We start from the raw sequence: 14,427 nt of genomic DNA, 5'->3' as shown, positions 1-14,427 counted from the left end.
ACACAATAGGCTTATGTGCTATAGCCTACAGCTCAGTTAGGCTAACTCCCGTAAGTCAAAATAAACTGATTTTTGAGCTGAACTTAACACAGCAACCTCAAACACCACTGTTGAACCTAGGCTACTGCTTCAGTCATGTAAGAAATAAGCAGTTTATTAATTATCTTTACCCGTTTAATCAAGTCCACATGACTAAAATAACAGCATATTTAAAGGCTGAGCTAGCATAACAGCCTAACCCAGAGGAAACTTTTGCTTCTCATTTGTATCCCTTCTGTTGCTAAAGAGACAAAACGGTGATTCTCTTTTAAGGATCATTTAAGTATTACTTTTGTCACAATTATTTCTCCTAATTTGGCCTTAGGAGAAATAAAACAAGCAAAAGATGAGACACATAGCAATAAGACAAGTAGGAGTCACATAAGTGATATTAGTTTGAGAAGCAGGAGAAATACGGGAGATCTCTTATATGTTTGAGTGTAGTCTCACTTACAACTTGTTTCTCCTTAGGAGAAATAATAGAGCAGATGGAGTCACATAAAAGATACTAGTTTGAGAAGCAGGAGAAATACTGGAGATCTCTTATATGTCTGAGTGTAGTCTCATTTACAACTTGTTTCTCCTTAGGAGAAATAATAGAGCAAATGAGGAGACATTGCAATGAGAAACTGTTGAGAAGTAGGAGTTACAATTGAGATATCAGTTTGAGGGTCAAAAAACAGGGCACTCCATAGCATTTCAAACTTTTATTTTATAAAACAAAGCAAAACAGTTGTACTTTAAAAATTGACTTTAAGCAATGGGAGCTTGCACAGATGCACTTTAAAATGGACTTCAAGCAATGGAACCATGTTAATGCCTTGATATGTTCTTTTTATAATGTGTATTCTTATTTTATTTTTTTTGTGTGTGAGTGTGTATGTGAGTATTATTTTTAAAAGCTGCACAAGCAAATTGCGTTGTACGGACCAACTGCACAATGACAATTTGAGACTATCTATAAATCATACAACATGGAGAAATGAACTAATAAACAATAACATAAACAAACTGAACTTGTGCCAAAGCGTGCCATACTGTGTACAATGGTGGATGAAAGCGTGGGCTGGTCAATCTGCGTCTTTTATCCTGGTGGTGGAACCAACCAAAGGGAGGAGGGAGAGAAGAGCAGAAAATAGAACATTGTTAGTTTGTGAGCCACTCAAAAATACAAAGTAAGACATTGGTTTGACCGTCTGCTTTCATAACTGTGGGAATTTTGATACAGCACAAAGATCAGACACATCTTATTAATCACTTAAACACAGAATGGGGGATGTGATAGCTACCACTCACATTTTTGCTATATGTTGCCCAATTGAAAAACAGATTTTATTGATATATTTGTCAAGCTTAAACAAGTTTGTTGAATTCCCTCACCTCATCTAGTGAGTAAACTGTATCGTCAGGCTAGGATTAACCCCTATCCAGCTTACCACTAGGCCAGCCATCACCAAATGGCGGACCGCGGTCCGAGTCCGGACCGTGACGTGATCCTATCCGGACCCAGACCATAATAGCCTAATTTAGATTTTCACATAAGATTTCAAAGCTGCGCTAAATGTTTAGTTGGTTAGGATAACAGCATTTACTTCAGGAGCTTCAGGAACTAGGGGTGTAACGGTTCATGTATTCGTATTGAACCGAAACGGTACGGGTGTCACTGTTCGGTGCATGAATTTACACGGAGAATACACGGTATAAAAATACATAAAACTCGTGTGCGCATTAATTAATGTCATGCGCAATTACTGTTAAGTAGCGAGAGTTAGGGGAGTTCTTTAGCGACACCTAACGCTAATCTGTAGCCTCGCCTTAGCTCTGAAGCTCTGATTGGCGCCTATGTTTTTTTTGTCAGGTCGTCGGTCGAGTCCGTCAGTCATTAGCAGCACTAAGGTTAGACCCACAAGAGTTAGAGGATCCGCTGGTCTCTTTAATATCGCAAGTTTGAGAACTTCAGTTACACTTTACAGTAACTTTAGTACAGGTGAAAGAGTGGTGGATAAGATGAAACTGTGTGTCGGCGTTGTTCAGCAGTTGTTGTTGGGTATGCGAGTGGAAAAAATGCTACACATATTCGAAGCCATCACCCAGATGATGTAGGCTACCAATCACTGAAACGAGGGGAAAAAACTTCCCCTGCGCTTCAGCAGCCATACAAATAGGGCCAAAACCTATGGCTTAAATTAAATGATTTCGTAATGACAGAAAGCTATGTAAATCGCGTGGTAATTACCTTTATGTTGGGGTAACTTGTAACTTCTCACATGAGGAGCTGGTAGTGTTAAGTGCATAGACAGTAAAATAAAGTGACAACGCTAACCAGGCTAATAAACAAACCATGCTACGGTGAGTAAACGTCAAAGGGCAAAGTCACGTGACTTCTAGTTGTAGTCTGTTTATGAAAAGAAAGGAGCAATTTAGTTTTTAAAAAAAGGCAAAATAGTGTGATATGTTCACAGTTAGTAGGCTAGATTATTACTTTACACACAATAAAAAAAAAATATTGAGGCAAATTGTAGACCCTTCCATATACAACTAAACACAGATGTTGAAGGTCTTGCTTACAGTGGGTCCCTGTTAAGTTTGGACGGGTTCCTTCAGGAATCACGATCCCCATTTTCTCGGCAGAAATGGCACAAACTGCAGTTGACACAAACAACCACAAGGTGTCACTTGGGTGCCACTACTATTTTTGATGCGACTGACTTACTGCTTCCATGACGCAGCGGGGGCACGGGAACTTAAATTGATCACGGTAGTTTAAGCTTACACTTGACAAAACATTCTAATATGAAAATGTAGATGCAATTGTTGTAAAATGGTGCAGCTCCTTTAAGAAAGCACCGTGTGCAGGGATGGAGAGAGAGAAAGCGAGAGGGGATATGTGTGTTAGAACTTAGCGTGTGGAAAAAGTACATGCTGTTGAGACTGGAGCAAGTCATATTCAAAATAATGCAAAAAAAAGCAATTATCCTCATTCATTGCAACCAAAGCATGCCTGCTTGCCGACGTTCAAACGAAAAATATATCAAAGCACCTTTTGCGTTTGAATGTAGCACGGAAAAATGTTTAAACAGCTGGACAAATGATTTAGCTAATTGATTATATAACCTGTACACCAGCAATTGTTGAACATTTACCTGTACAAGTACATTGACAGTAGCCCAGCCTAACAGCATGTTGTAGGCCTACTGTAGAAATTTCACTTAAATTGCAACCGCAACATGCCTGCTTGCCAACGTTCAAACGACAACGAAAAAGATAATAAAACAACAAGAGGGTTGAGTCTGAATGACACTGAGTTTTTAGACACGGAGTTTTTGTAGTTAAGAAATATTTTCGTATAAAAAAATGGTCATTCTTCAATCTCCTTCACTGATGCCTATGGAAAAGGCTTAACGTCCCAAAACAACGATCAATGATCATCAAATTTCTCTCTCATATTGCTCCTCATAACCATCTATAAAAAAGTGTTTTTTCTTTTCTTTTTGAGCACATCCGAATCCCAGGACATAACACACTGGACCTTATAATAGGCTTGAGATATAATTCGAAAGGGGGCAGATAGGGGCCACTGCACTTAAAACTTAAAAAGATGAAGCTTTCCGAACTTTGAAATTGCGATCAGTGACTGGCATCGGGTGAACGAAGCTTTTCGAAGTTGAACAGGCTATTAAAAACGATTTGCGCACCTCCATGTCACAGGAGAGACTAGGCTCTCCCTTCTATGAAAAAGACGTTAGGCTTCCTGCAAACTGGCCTATGATTTCATTGCTGAGTTTGCGGCAAAGCAAGAAAATGTTTTTTTTCCTGAGTCAGGATATGGCGAGTCAGTGTCATTTATTTGTCCAATGTTAGCCTATAGATACAGACCAGTACATCTTATCAATAGTTTGAATGTCGTGTGTGTTTCTGCTCATTGACAAATACCGTTCAGCACAATGATTCATGCCCAATTAATTCCCCCTGTTATAGTGTTCGCCTTTGTTAAGCGTTCATCTTCCGATGCTGTATGTAAATGTACTCTGAACCCCCATTTATTTGCGAGTGTCTGCGCTGTAGCCTTGGCCTGGTCAAAGGCACGCAGGTAGTCAGAAAGGACCGGTACAGAATTTTCCAGCAATTGCATTGCGGGGGTAGCGACGGAGGTCACAGGCCCTGGTGCGACTGCACTTGCTGCACCAACTATATTTACACCACTGCGTGGAGCGCTAATGTGTCTACTGTAAATCATTCATGTGTGAAAGTCATTAGGCTGGAAGCGCTAATGTGTCTAAGCTCATTAGTCTACTTTCAATAGGCCTACTGTACAGCCTGAGAGGGGGAACATAGCCTAGAGTAAACAATCAGTTTACGTAGCCTAGTTACATTTGTTTAGTTAAATCCAGTTTTCTACTCTATCTCCATGATATGCTTAGCCTATAGTAAGACGAAGTCGGGAAAGTGCTTCAGAGAAATAGTATTTATTGAAATAATGAACAGTCTACATTCAACATTCTAGTCTAAATTTAAAGCACGTTGAATCCCTGGGAAGATCTGCGTGTTGTGCGGAGGAATTCGTTGATCTTATTGATGCAGTCCTTCAGTTCACTCCTCCCCATAGCAGGGAACTTTCGTTGTAGTGTTGAGACCACAAAGTGTTTCACATTCTGCGGCAGTGCTCGCTTGCCCTTCGCTCCATCCCAGTTGGTGGTTTTGCTCCAGGCTTTATAGTGTTCCTCTGTGACGATGGACCTGAAGAGCAGACATCCGTATCTGCCCTCTTGGCCGTAGCTCTGTTGGTGAATCTTAGCGTGGTCTTCGGGACGTCTGCGTGTTGACTAGGAACTTGGATGCTGTCGTTGAGTGTGACGGAGAGGGCCAATGGAGACATCTGCAAGGAGGACGTTTCTGGAGCTGGTGTCGAGGTGCACCTGGGGATTGGTCTCTCAGGCGTCGAATAACTTCTCTGCTCACGTAGCGTCGCCTGAAGTTCTCCAATTCCAGCTCTCATCTCCTGTAAAATGTCTCTGTGGCTCTCCAAGTGGCTGGTCTCTCGGAGTTGTTGAAGCTCTCGTTTGAGGTTGTTGACCTCCGCTTTCAACCGATCATTCTCGGCGTCTCTCTCGGCTACTCGAGCTTTCTCCCCTCCCCACCCCCTTCTTTCACAAGCAGTGCAGCTTTCTGAAGCGGTGCCTTTTGAAGCTAATGTAACAAATACCACCAATATTGTTGTGTGGCAATAAAAGTATCCAGGGTTTGCGCAAGTAGCCTAAATATATAAATAAATTAAGGACATACAATCCTTAACGTGAAAAAGCTTAACGTAGCTTAATGTCTATTATATAAGACTATTATAGGCTATTGGCAAATCATTGAGCATCATTCACACATTGTAGCCTATTCTGCACAGTTTCTACACGTGGAGCGCTAATGTGTCTAGGCATACTGTAAATCATTCAAAATGTGTGAAAGTCATTAGGCTGGAAGAGTGTCTACTGCAGTGACTAATGCGAGAAGCGGGTTCTGTGTTGTAGGCTATGCATTTTTCCGACACTTGGCTGCAAGCTCCCCTCCCCCACCCCCTTCTTTCACAAGCAGTGCAGCTTTCTGAAGCGGTGCCTTTTGAAGCTAATGTAACAAATCCCACCAATATTGTTGTGTGGCAATACAAGTCTATCCAGGGTTTGCGTGAGTAGCCTAGCCTAAATAGGCCTATATAAATAAATTAAGGACATACAATCCTTAAAGCTTAACGTATAGCCTAGATTAATGTCCCAAAACAAGTCGTTTTATGCGCTCATTATACATGGATTTCTATGAAACGTCACGAAAACATGCATGCGCAACCAAGAGGCAGAAAGCACCATAGAACAGCATAGAGCAATGCAAAAGAGCAAAAGAATAAAATGAGTTTTTGTGCTGACAACTGCACCAATTCGAAATCACGATGGTTAGAGAATGTTAAATATGTTCAATGTCCCTAACGGAATGTATGTCTTCGCCAAAAATGACAAAATACGATGTTATGTTAATAATGCAAATGAACGGCACACTTTGAAATATAGTCGGAAATGAGATGTTATTATCATTGAGACAACAGGGGTATACAATAAAATCCGATTATAGCTTACAGCAGCCGACTATTTAGGTTAAGTTTATAACGTTGTGGACGGCCACCAAGCGTCTTCTGCCCCACGGCTGCGGCACAGTCTTGAGTGACCGGATTCGTTTTCCTTTGTCATATGAATGCTGTCATTTTGTTAACATTACTGTTAAGGAGATGCTGTAGGCAAAGGCTATTTTCAACCTCGTTAGTGTCAGAACTATTCACAAGGTTTCTGGGCAGCATTTTTATGTTCTGTTAGCAAGCGAACTTCTCATGACTACCGACAAAGTAGCCTACTGCCAGCTGACGAAGCTCTCATTTTAAAACATTACTGAGACAGACACTGTACAATCAAGAAATCTTGCCACTGAATCCAAAACTATGTTTAACATTATGTACAAGGCTTAGGCTACAGTGGACTAGCATGTTGCAGGGGCTGCTAAAAACACAGAGAAACGCACTGAAAACTCGGCCAATCACAGCCCTTGCTGTCGAATGTGCCGTCTGGTTCGACCGTGAAACGCTACAGCGGACTATGCTGCCCCCAAGCGGCTGCAGTTGTACTTACATTTCACCATTCACCATGATCGTGAATGAAGTGTCAATTTTTAACGGGGACCCACTGTAAGTGGATTTTTAAAAATCATTTCTCTATGTAATTTGCACTTTCAGAAATAAGAGATGCTGTAGGCCTATTTTCAGTTTTATGGCTAATTGTCTTATTTTGTTTACAAGTTACAGATGGAGTCTGGGTACTTATTGTACTGTTTAGCCTACATCTTACACACTTCAGGCTGTTGCAGATAGCTCAGGGAAGACACTGTATGACACTAGGTGGTACAGCCTGAGACATGTACAAAAAAAAATGCTTTCTGCATTTTTGTTTTGCTTTTCCCTCCATTGTACCGAACTTGTACCGAACCGTGATGTCCGAACCCAGGTATGAACCGAACCGTGACTTCTGTGTACCGTTACACCCCTATCAGGAACCATCATTTCGCTTGCTGCTACTCAGCCAGTGAAATCTGTGAATTCTGATAAAGTCGAGTCAGTGAGTAAAGTAGCCTCCTATGGAGAAGAGACTGATAGCCTGAAACGAGCGAGGAGAGGAGACGGGACGAGAAACAATCAGATGGATATCTAAGTTAACGATAAGTAAGTTATTTACAAATCATCGATTGCTCAAAGAGGAGAAAGCTAGACAGCGAGAACAGAGCTTTATATAACGATACGGGGGCAATACCACGCAAAACTGTCACGTCCGTAACGCCAACTAAATATGGATGTGACAGTTTTGCGCGGAATTGCCCTGGACCTCTTCTATATATTCTGAGACAGGCGATTTAAGCGCCAATTTGAAGCACCTCTACTAGACAAAGCATATATTTTGAGCAAGCATAGGGTAGGCTAGGCCCATTCAACAGTGAACTGAGACCACACAATATTTTACGATTTAAGAAGGCAATATGATTGATCCACCACAATCTAGTTAAGCCTACATGCATTCACTGCCCAACAACGTGATATTCCTGGGTTTCCAGGATTTCGGGTCAACATAAAAAAAATAAATTAAACTTGCTGATTAATGGGTTCAAGGAACCAGCTGTGGAATATCCATCCTTGTCTCAGCTCAAATGTTATTTTAAGTTCACGTTAAGATAGTGCTGGGCGGTATACCGGTTCACACCGTATACCGGTGTATATTTTCGTTATGATATGAATTTTTAATATACCGCCATACCGGTGTATTTGATTACACAACGTTTGGAACGCTGCGCCACGCGACAGTGTTTCAGACGGAACTTTTTTCACACGCACGCACGGTGCCACTGTGAGGCATAGTGAGGGTAAACACAAAACACCATAAGTTTTTCCCCTGAAGTATGACCCTTAAGGCTTAATTTCTCCTTAGGTAAGGGGTTTATTTAAGGGTGTTGCACAGGATACATTAAATTGTTTCTTTAGTTAAGGAAAAACGTTAAGGGATACTGCATTGAAAGGGATTTACCAAAGATCCTTGATTACTAGCTCCGCTTTAACCCTTTCTGGATTTACCGTCACGAAAATTCTATTGAGATTGTTCAACAGCTGTAACTAGCTGGCTAGTAGGTGATGTCGTTAGTTAGCAACCCACCGAACACAGTGAAGTTTAATGTTCTTATCATTCATCTCACCTTAAGAATATTCGCTGAAATTATCCAGGTAGCAAGTAAAGCATGTTATAGACATGCACTGAGCAATACTCGCTGGCTAGTTAGAAATTATCCTGACTGTCATCAGTGCACCAAAACGAACTTTTTTGTTAATGTTTTGCCTAGCGAACCGAACCGAAGCTCATGGCAGGCTAACTAACAAGACATCCACATCCACATGAAGTTAACGTTAGCCTACCACTAACGTCATGCAAACCACACAATAACAATAAGGCATGTTTCTGATAGGCCTATTTGACAGAGTAAGCATATTAGCAGGGAGGTTTTATTTTAAATTGTATAATTTTCAAAAAAGTATAAGTATTGCAAGTTACACTACTTTTTGTATTGGTTTGATACAAGATGTTTGTGAAATTTGCACAGTAAAAGTTTTGTATTTTGACTGCAATTGTCTTTGCATTCTGATTAGATTCTTCATTAGAATCATGAGTGGCTCTTTGTAAACAGCATCATTTTCTGGGGCCATGCAAAACTGCATTACCACTAGTGTGGAGTTATTCTACATCATGACAGTAAAATAGACCATCCTTAGTCAGTGTACTGCAGCAATTCTCAACCTGTAGAAAATGCTGTGAACATCTGATTATGCATGGGGGAAAAAAATACCGTCATATACCTTGAAACCGTAAGAATTTTGAAAAATACCGTGATATACATTTTTGGTCCGCCCAGCACTACGTTAAGATCTTAAAAATAGCCAAGGCTACTCAGTTTTTCTCCCCAATTAAGCTATACTCTTATCTTATTTCTCCTCATTTCGAATGTTGCCTTTTAGGCTACTTATTTTATTTCACATCAGACATTAGGCCTAGGCCTACAATCTTCTTCTATTTCTTGAATTTCCTCTTGGGGATCAATAAAGTATCTATATATCTATCTATTTATCTACAACTAGGCTCCATCCATCCATCCTAATATTATACATACATATACATAGCCTAAACACGCACGTTAAACATTATGATGCTCCGGACCTTTGCTTGAGGAATTTTTCCGTAACTGGACCTCGCTGAAGATTAATTGAATACCCCTGCACTAGGCAAAACCTTGTTTTGGTTGGACTAAGCCTATTCAGTGTAAAAAAAAAAGGGCATCTGAAAATAGTTTAGTTCAGAGTCCTGATGTCAAAAAAGTAATTTGGGCAATTTTTTTTTGTCATCTGGGAGCTGGCTCCATAGTCAGAACGCATAACAACATGTCACACAGTCTCATTGAAGGGCAAATCTGGTGTAAACTGATTCAAAGCCTTGTTGTTCGAGCTCACCAGGCACTGTCCAAAGGACAAAGAACAATAAAATGTGTCATAACCTAGACAAGTTATGGACAAGAAAGTAAAGCTGACTCAATATGGCAAAAAAGCCTTCGGTATCTTCTTTCCATTACAGGGTTTCCCCAGGTTTGACCACCCCAAATAAGACTAGACCTTTTTAAGACCACTTACACGAAAATTAAGACTTACATCACACCCATTATGCGGTTTTAAAACACCAGATCAAATCCATAATCACAATTAAACCAACACTTCCCCATGATGTGCTGTCCTCTCCTTTCGACTGATTATGTTGATTCATTGCTGTCGGTGCGAAAACCCAAAGTATTGTTTGCGCAAATTCCAAGAAATTAGACTAGTGTAGTTGTCACGATACCAAAATTATTGTTTCGATACCGATACCACATCAAGAATAGCGATTTCGATACTTCTTCGATAATTCTTAAAAAATGTATTTGATTTGGGGGCCCAGACCACCTTGACATCATCAGTAATATTGAATATAGTGTTATCATTCACACCAGTGGGCATCCTAGATTCTGCTTGACTCTTTCCACACACACAGAAAATTATGGCTTATTTCATATGTTTCTATTTCATATACCTTCAAATTCATATAAAGTGTACAGTTAATGTATAGTATTTTTGAATCTGCATAATTACTATTAATCTGCTTAATTGCTAAACATATTTAGTCATTTGAATACTTAATATTTATTTTTAAACTATTACACCTAGGCAAATTTTAATGTGGTGTGTAGGCCTAGGTGTAATTGAGTGCTTGTCACTTTAAGAAATACGTGAGTAATTACTGTAGCCTTCAGTCTCACGGTTTTAGGCTAGTGAATAATAGTTGACTTGCACATAATGTATAAGGATATGTGGATGCAATTCATTGTTGTCTATCATTAGATAAAATAAATGTAAATAAAAAACTATCAAGTTTATAGAAGGGATCATGTTCAATAATGATTTTAGCACTAATGACGAATGACATACATGACCTGAGCTAGCAGAATTAGTTAGCAAGGAGCTCTCTCCAGATGTAAAAGTTTGCGCTGCCTATTTCTAAATGACATTAAACCCAATAGTAGACCTACGTACATCTCATAGCCTAGGTAGGTTAGCAACACAAAGTTGAGAGGTGCAAGTGAGCAAATCAACTTGATATTAGCCTATTATTATGTGTTACCACAGAATCACTTAAGCTAAACTAGCAGCCATGTCTCGCTGTTTATGGCACGACAGCTGCGCATATGTGTGTGAGGAGAAAAGACACACAGCCACAGGCCTGGGGAGGAGGCACTAAAAGCATGCCTTGTGCACACAAACAAGAACACGGTCATTCTTAAAAGTATTGATACTAATAAAATTAGGTATTGTGACAACTGCTAATAGCTATTGCGACACTTTTGTAGTATCGGTGCACCGTGCAACACTAAATTAGACAATCTCTGATGTTACGCAACCCCCTGTTGAATTTTTTACATTGTTGCTGTTTTCCCCCCATTTCACCTTGCTTGCAGGCTAGTATAATTAAAATTTAAGACCTTCGTTTAAAAAATTAAGACTTCGGCAACAGAATTTAAGGAACATGACATTTAAGACCGTTTAAAGACTTTTAAGACCCCGCGGCTACCCTGCATTAGGTCAGGAATACCAAAAGTACTTCTATACGGCTCTGGGCTATACTTCCCTGTCCATAACTCAGAATTGGCTGTGCCACATTTTCTTTTTCCTATGAACAGCACACAGTGATTTCCAACAAGAGCTATGGATCAATTCATACCGGATTTGTCCTTTAAGTGATTTGTAAACAAGTAGGAGTGCTTTAGGGTCAATCCGGTAAATCAAAGGCAATGACTCAATATTACATCTAAATTAGCCCAAAACATTTAGCTCTGATCACTCAAGAGACACTGACAATTGTCAAGAACAAAAACAAAATACACAAAATACAGCCCTCGTAACAAAAGCCTTCTTGACCTTTGCGGATTCCACAGCTGTCCATCCGCAGAGCGTTACACAGTGCATAACGTAGGCTGCTAATAAAAAGCAAAATCAATCTATCAGTGTGGTAATAATAGCTCTGAAACTGACAGTTCCAGTCATTGATTTTGATTAGCTGAAACGTGTTCCTTTCTGTTGTAATTCACAAGTTAACCTTACACAAGGTTAAACATCCTTGTGTACACATCCCTACGCAAAGAATGGTAATAAATGAAGTTGTTACAAGCTGTGGCCAATGTTCCACTTACCATTGTGTGACAGTCTACATGAACTTTTTATTGGTGTAGGGGTGTCTTTATAAAACCATCCACTGTGCATAAGGTAAGACAACCAGGCTGAAATGACTAAAAGAGGAATACAATAAATCATCTGTTGGAAATTGATCTTAATGCCTCAATTAAAAAAATGAGGAAAAAATCCAACCTTTAAACACACCAATATTCTTTGTGAATGAACCAGGTATCGTAAATTAATAAATGTTATTCCTTAAAATACAGGAGGCATAAGTAAGGAACCCCCTATGTTAAAATCCCATAGAGGCAGGCAGATTTTTATTTTTAAAGGCCAGTTATTGAATGGACTCAGGATACTATGCATCCTGATAAAGTTCCCTTGGCCTTTGTAATTAAAAGATAGATAGATAGCCCCACATCACATATAATTCACCATACCTAGATATATCATGGTTTTATTTCAGTTAGGCTAATAGCTGATTTGATTTGCATGCTACAGATTCTATTAATGGCAAAAGAAATGTTGACTGGTAAGTTATTCATGACTGCAGATGCTGACTTGCCTATTTCTCGATCCCTCGACCGCAGCAACGCTACTTCCTAGTTTACCTGGGTTACAAGAATGCCCTTTCACTCCTGTTACAATATGCTGTAATTTATAGCAGGTTAAACTAAAGTGAGAACATATTGTGGGGAAAAATATACTTACCATTTTGGTACGCTGTTTGTTCAGCAATTTGATCTGATGGTCTAGCGTAGTCTTCCAATTTTTTAAGAAGCTGCCGGCCTCTTTTCAGTGGCATTGAGCTGGAACCAGTTTAAACCAGTGGCAATAACGTTAGCTTCATCATCTTGACGGACATCCCAAAGACATTTTAAAATTCCGTGCATTTTGGCTACAGCATGGCTTAACACCATTCAAAACATACAGACTAAAGCTGTATAAGACAAAGTAAGCTAGCAACGTTAAATTGTCTAACGTTAGCTTTATATACAAGCGGCACAGCCAGTGATGTAACTTACAAGTAGCTAACATTAACTAGCTAGCTAACTTTATGTGCTGCTTCGTCAGGTTGTTCAATTGAGTCTAAAAATATGCAAGAACGTTAGCAAATTACCAAAATGTTAATGTACCTTCTCTGGGTTTTTGTGGTGGCACAATCCTTCATACCCACACACCGTTTCACTTGGTTTGACACTGGGCGCCAAATCTAGACAGTCTTCTGCACGCGAGTTTGTCACGTCCGACCATCATAGACCTCTGGAGTCTAACTTGATTTCTCCAACTTGCTAACAAGTTGCAAGTTAGCTCTGGGGTAGCAAAAATCTTCACGTACCATTGATTATAATATCTACTCGAAGGTTGAAGACAAAAGTGCGTTTAGGAAAACGTCTGCATCAGTGCATCTCCGATTTCGTCGTCTCCCTGGCCTGCGCGAGAATTTAACAGGTGATCTCCTTATATGGGCATAGATGGTAGCTTTTTTGTAGGCGAACTTCAGAGCATAGCTGTCAACATTGAGCTTTGAAAATATGGGAGATTTCCCGGGTTTCTCACGCAGAATACGGGAAAATGTCAACATTCGTCCCCCAACGTTGGAAGGGTTACAGTATTAGTCCGTTTCATAATTGCAAGCTCGTGCATTGGTCAGCTAAACAATACAACAAAGTAGCCTACTTTATTTACGCCTAACAACAGCCATTAATTTGGTCAACTTTATACAGCCCTAGCAAGGCTAAAGTTCTGTAGCCTAATCAATGGCCCTGTGCGCTGTCATTCTCTCTCCTGCGCAAACAAAATGTGTGCGTTCCAAGTAGCCTATAGTGCGTAACTCTTCTTCATAAAGTTGAAAAAATGCATTTGGTTATTTTAGAGATTTTAGAGAGAAAATATAAATAGCCTGTCATGCAGTTTATGGGCTACAGTGCAGAGTTGGGAAGTTATGGTAGGCCAACTTGGAGTGAATACAAACAGGGGGAATTATTTCTCTACTCGTAGCTGAGTGGTAGTGTAAAGGGGCTACAGCGGAATACACTGCCCCCTGCAGGTTTCTTTATTTGAACACGGGCACTGAGCAAAGGAAAACACCAGTCTACTAGCTATATAGAAAATAGGTTTATTGTACAATAAATTTCACCTAGAAAGTAAAAACATTTGGGGAGAGAGCAATCACTCCAGAACTCTGGCTGTTGTAAAGTGCTATGTGCTGAGTCATAAATAATTAGGCTACATGAATTTAAGTAACAACTATGCCGGACCACCGGGATAAAACAGGTTATATAAGTTAGCAGATAATTACACATAGAAAGTGCACACGTGCTCAATGGAAATGACAGTTCATCTCATAACACAGTTAATCACAAATTCAATCATAAAAACGAAGGTACAGAAACCACTGTGCAAACACTGCAACAATAAATACTTCACAAAGGCTACGTATATCACCCCCTCATTCCCGGCCACCGCCAAGGCTCAAATTAAATTATTCAGCACCAGAAGGAGCGTTTGTTTTCTCTCCCCCCTCTCACACATATACCTGCCGGGGAGTAGGCCTACACTTCCCCGGAAAA

At 40.0% G+C, this 14,427-nt stretch overlaps 1 long non-coding RNA gene across 2 annotated transcripts; it reads right to left on the bottom strand.

Annotated features, from left to right (window-relative positions):
• Window positions 1-1,003: 1,003 nt before the first annotated feature.
• LOC143132999 (uncharacterized) lies at window positions 1,004-13,112 on the bottom strand. Of its 2 annotated transcripts, none has more exons than XR_012988397.1 (3): window positions 12,991-13,112; window positions 12,566-12,663; window positions 1,004-1,128 (listed from the first exon to the last, which is right to left on the bottom strand). It is a non-coding gene; the product is annotated as an uncharacterized LOC143132999 (long non-coding RNA). The 2 variants fall into 2 exon arrangements; XR_012988396.1 differs by lacking the exon at window positions 1,004-1,128 and adding an exon at window positions 11,572-11,655.
• Between the last annotated feature and the right edge of the window lie 1,315 nt (window positions 13,113-14,427).

This window comes from Alosa pseudoharengus, unplaced genomic scaffold, assembly GCF_046254945.1.
Source record: "Alosa pseudoharengus isolate Yale_2024_CS ecotype anadromous, Long Island Sound unplaced genomic scaffold, YU_APseudo_1.1 YU_APseudo_1.1_scf_19, whole genome shotgun sequence".
In the NCBI taxonomy this organism is placed as follows: domain Eukaryota; kingdom Metazoa; phylum Chordata; class Actinopteri; order Clupeiformes; family Clupeidae; genus Alosa; species Alosa pseudoharengus.
This window is presented reverse-complemented; position numbering and strand designations above follow the sequence as displayed.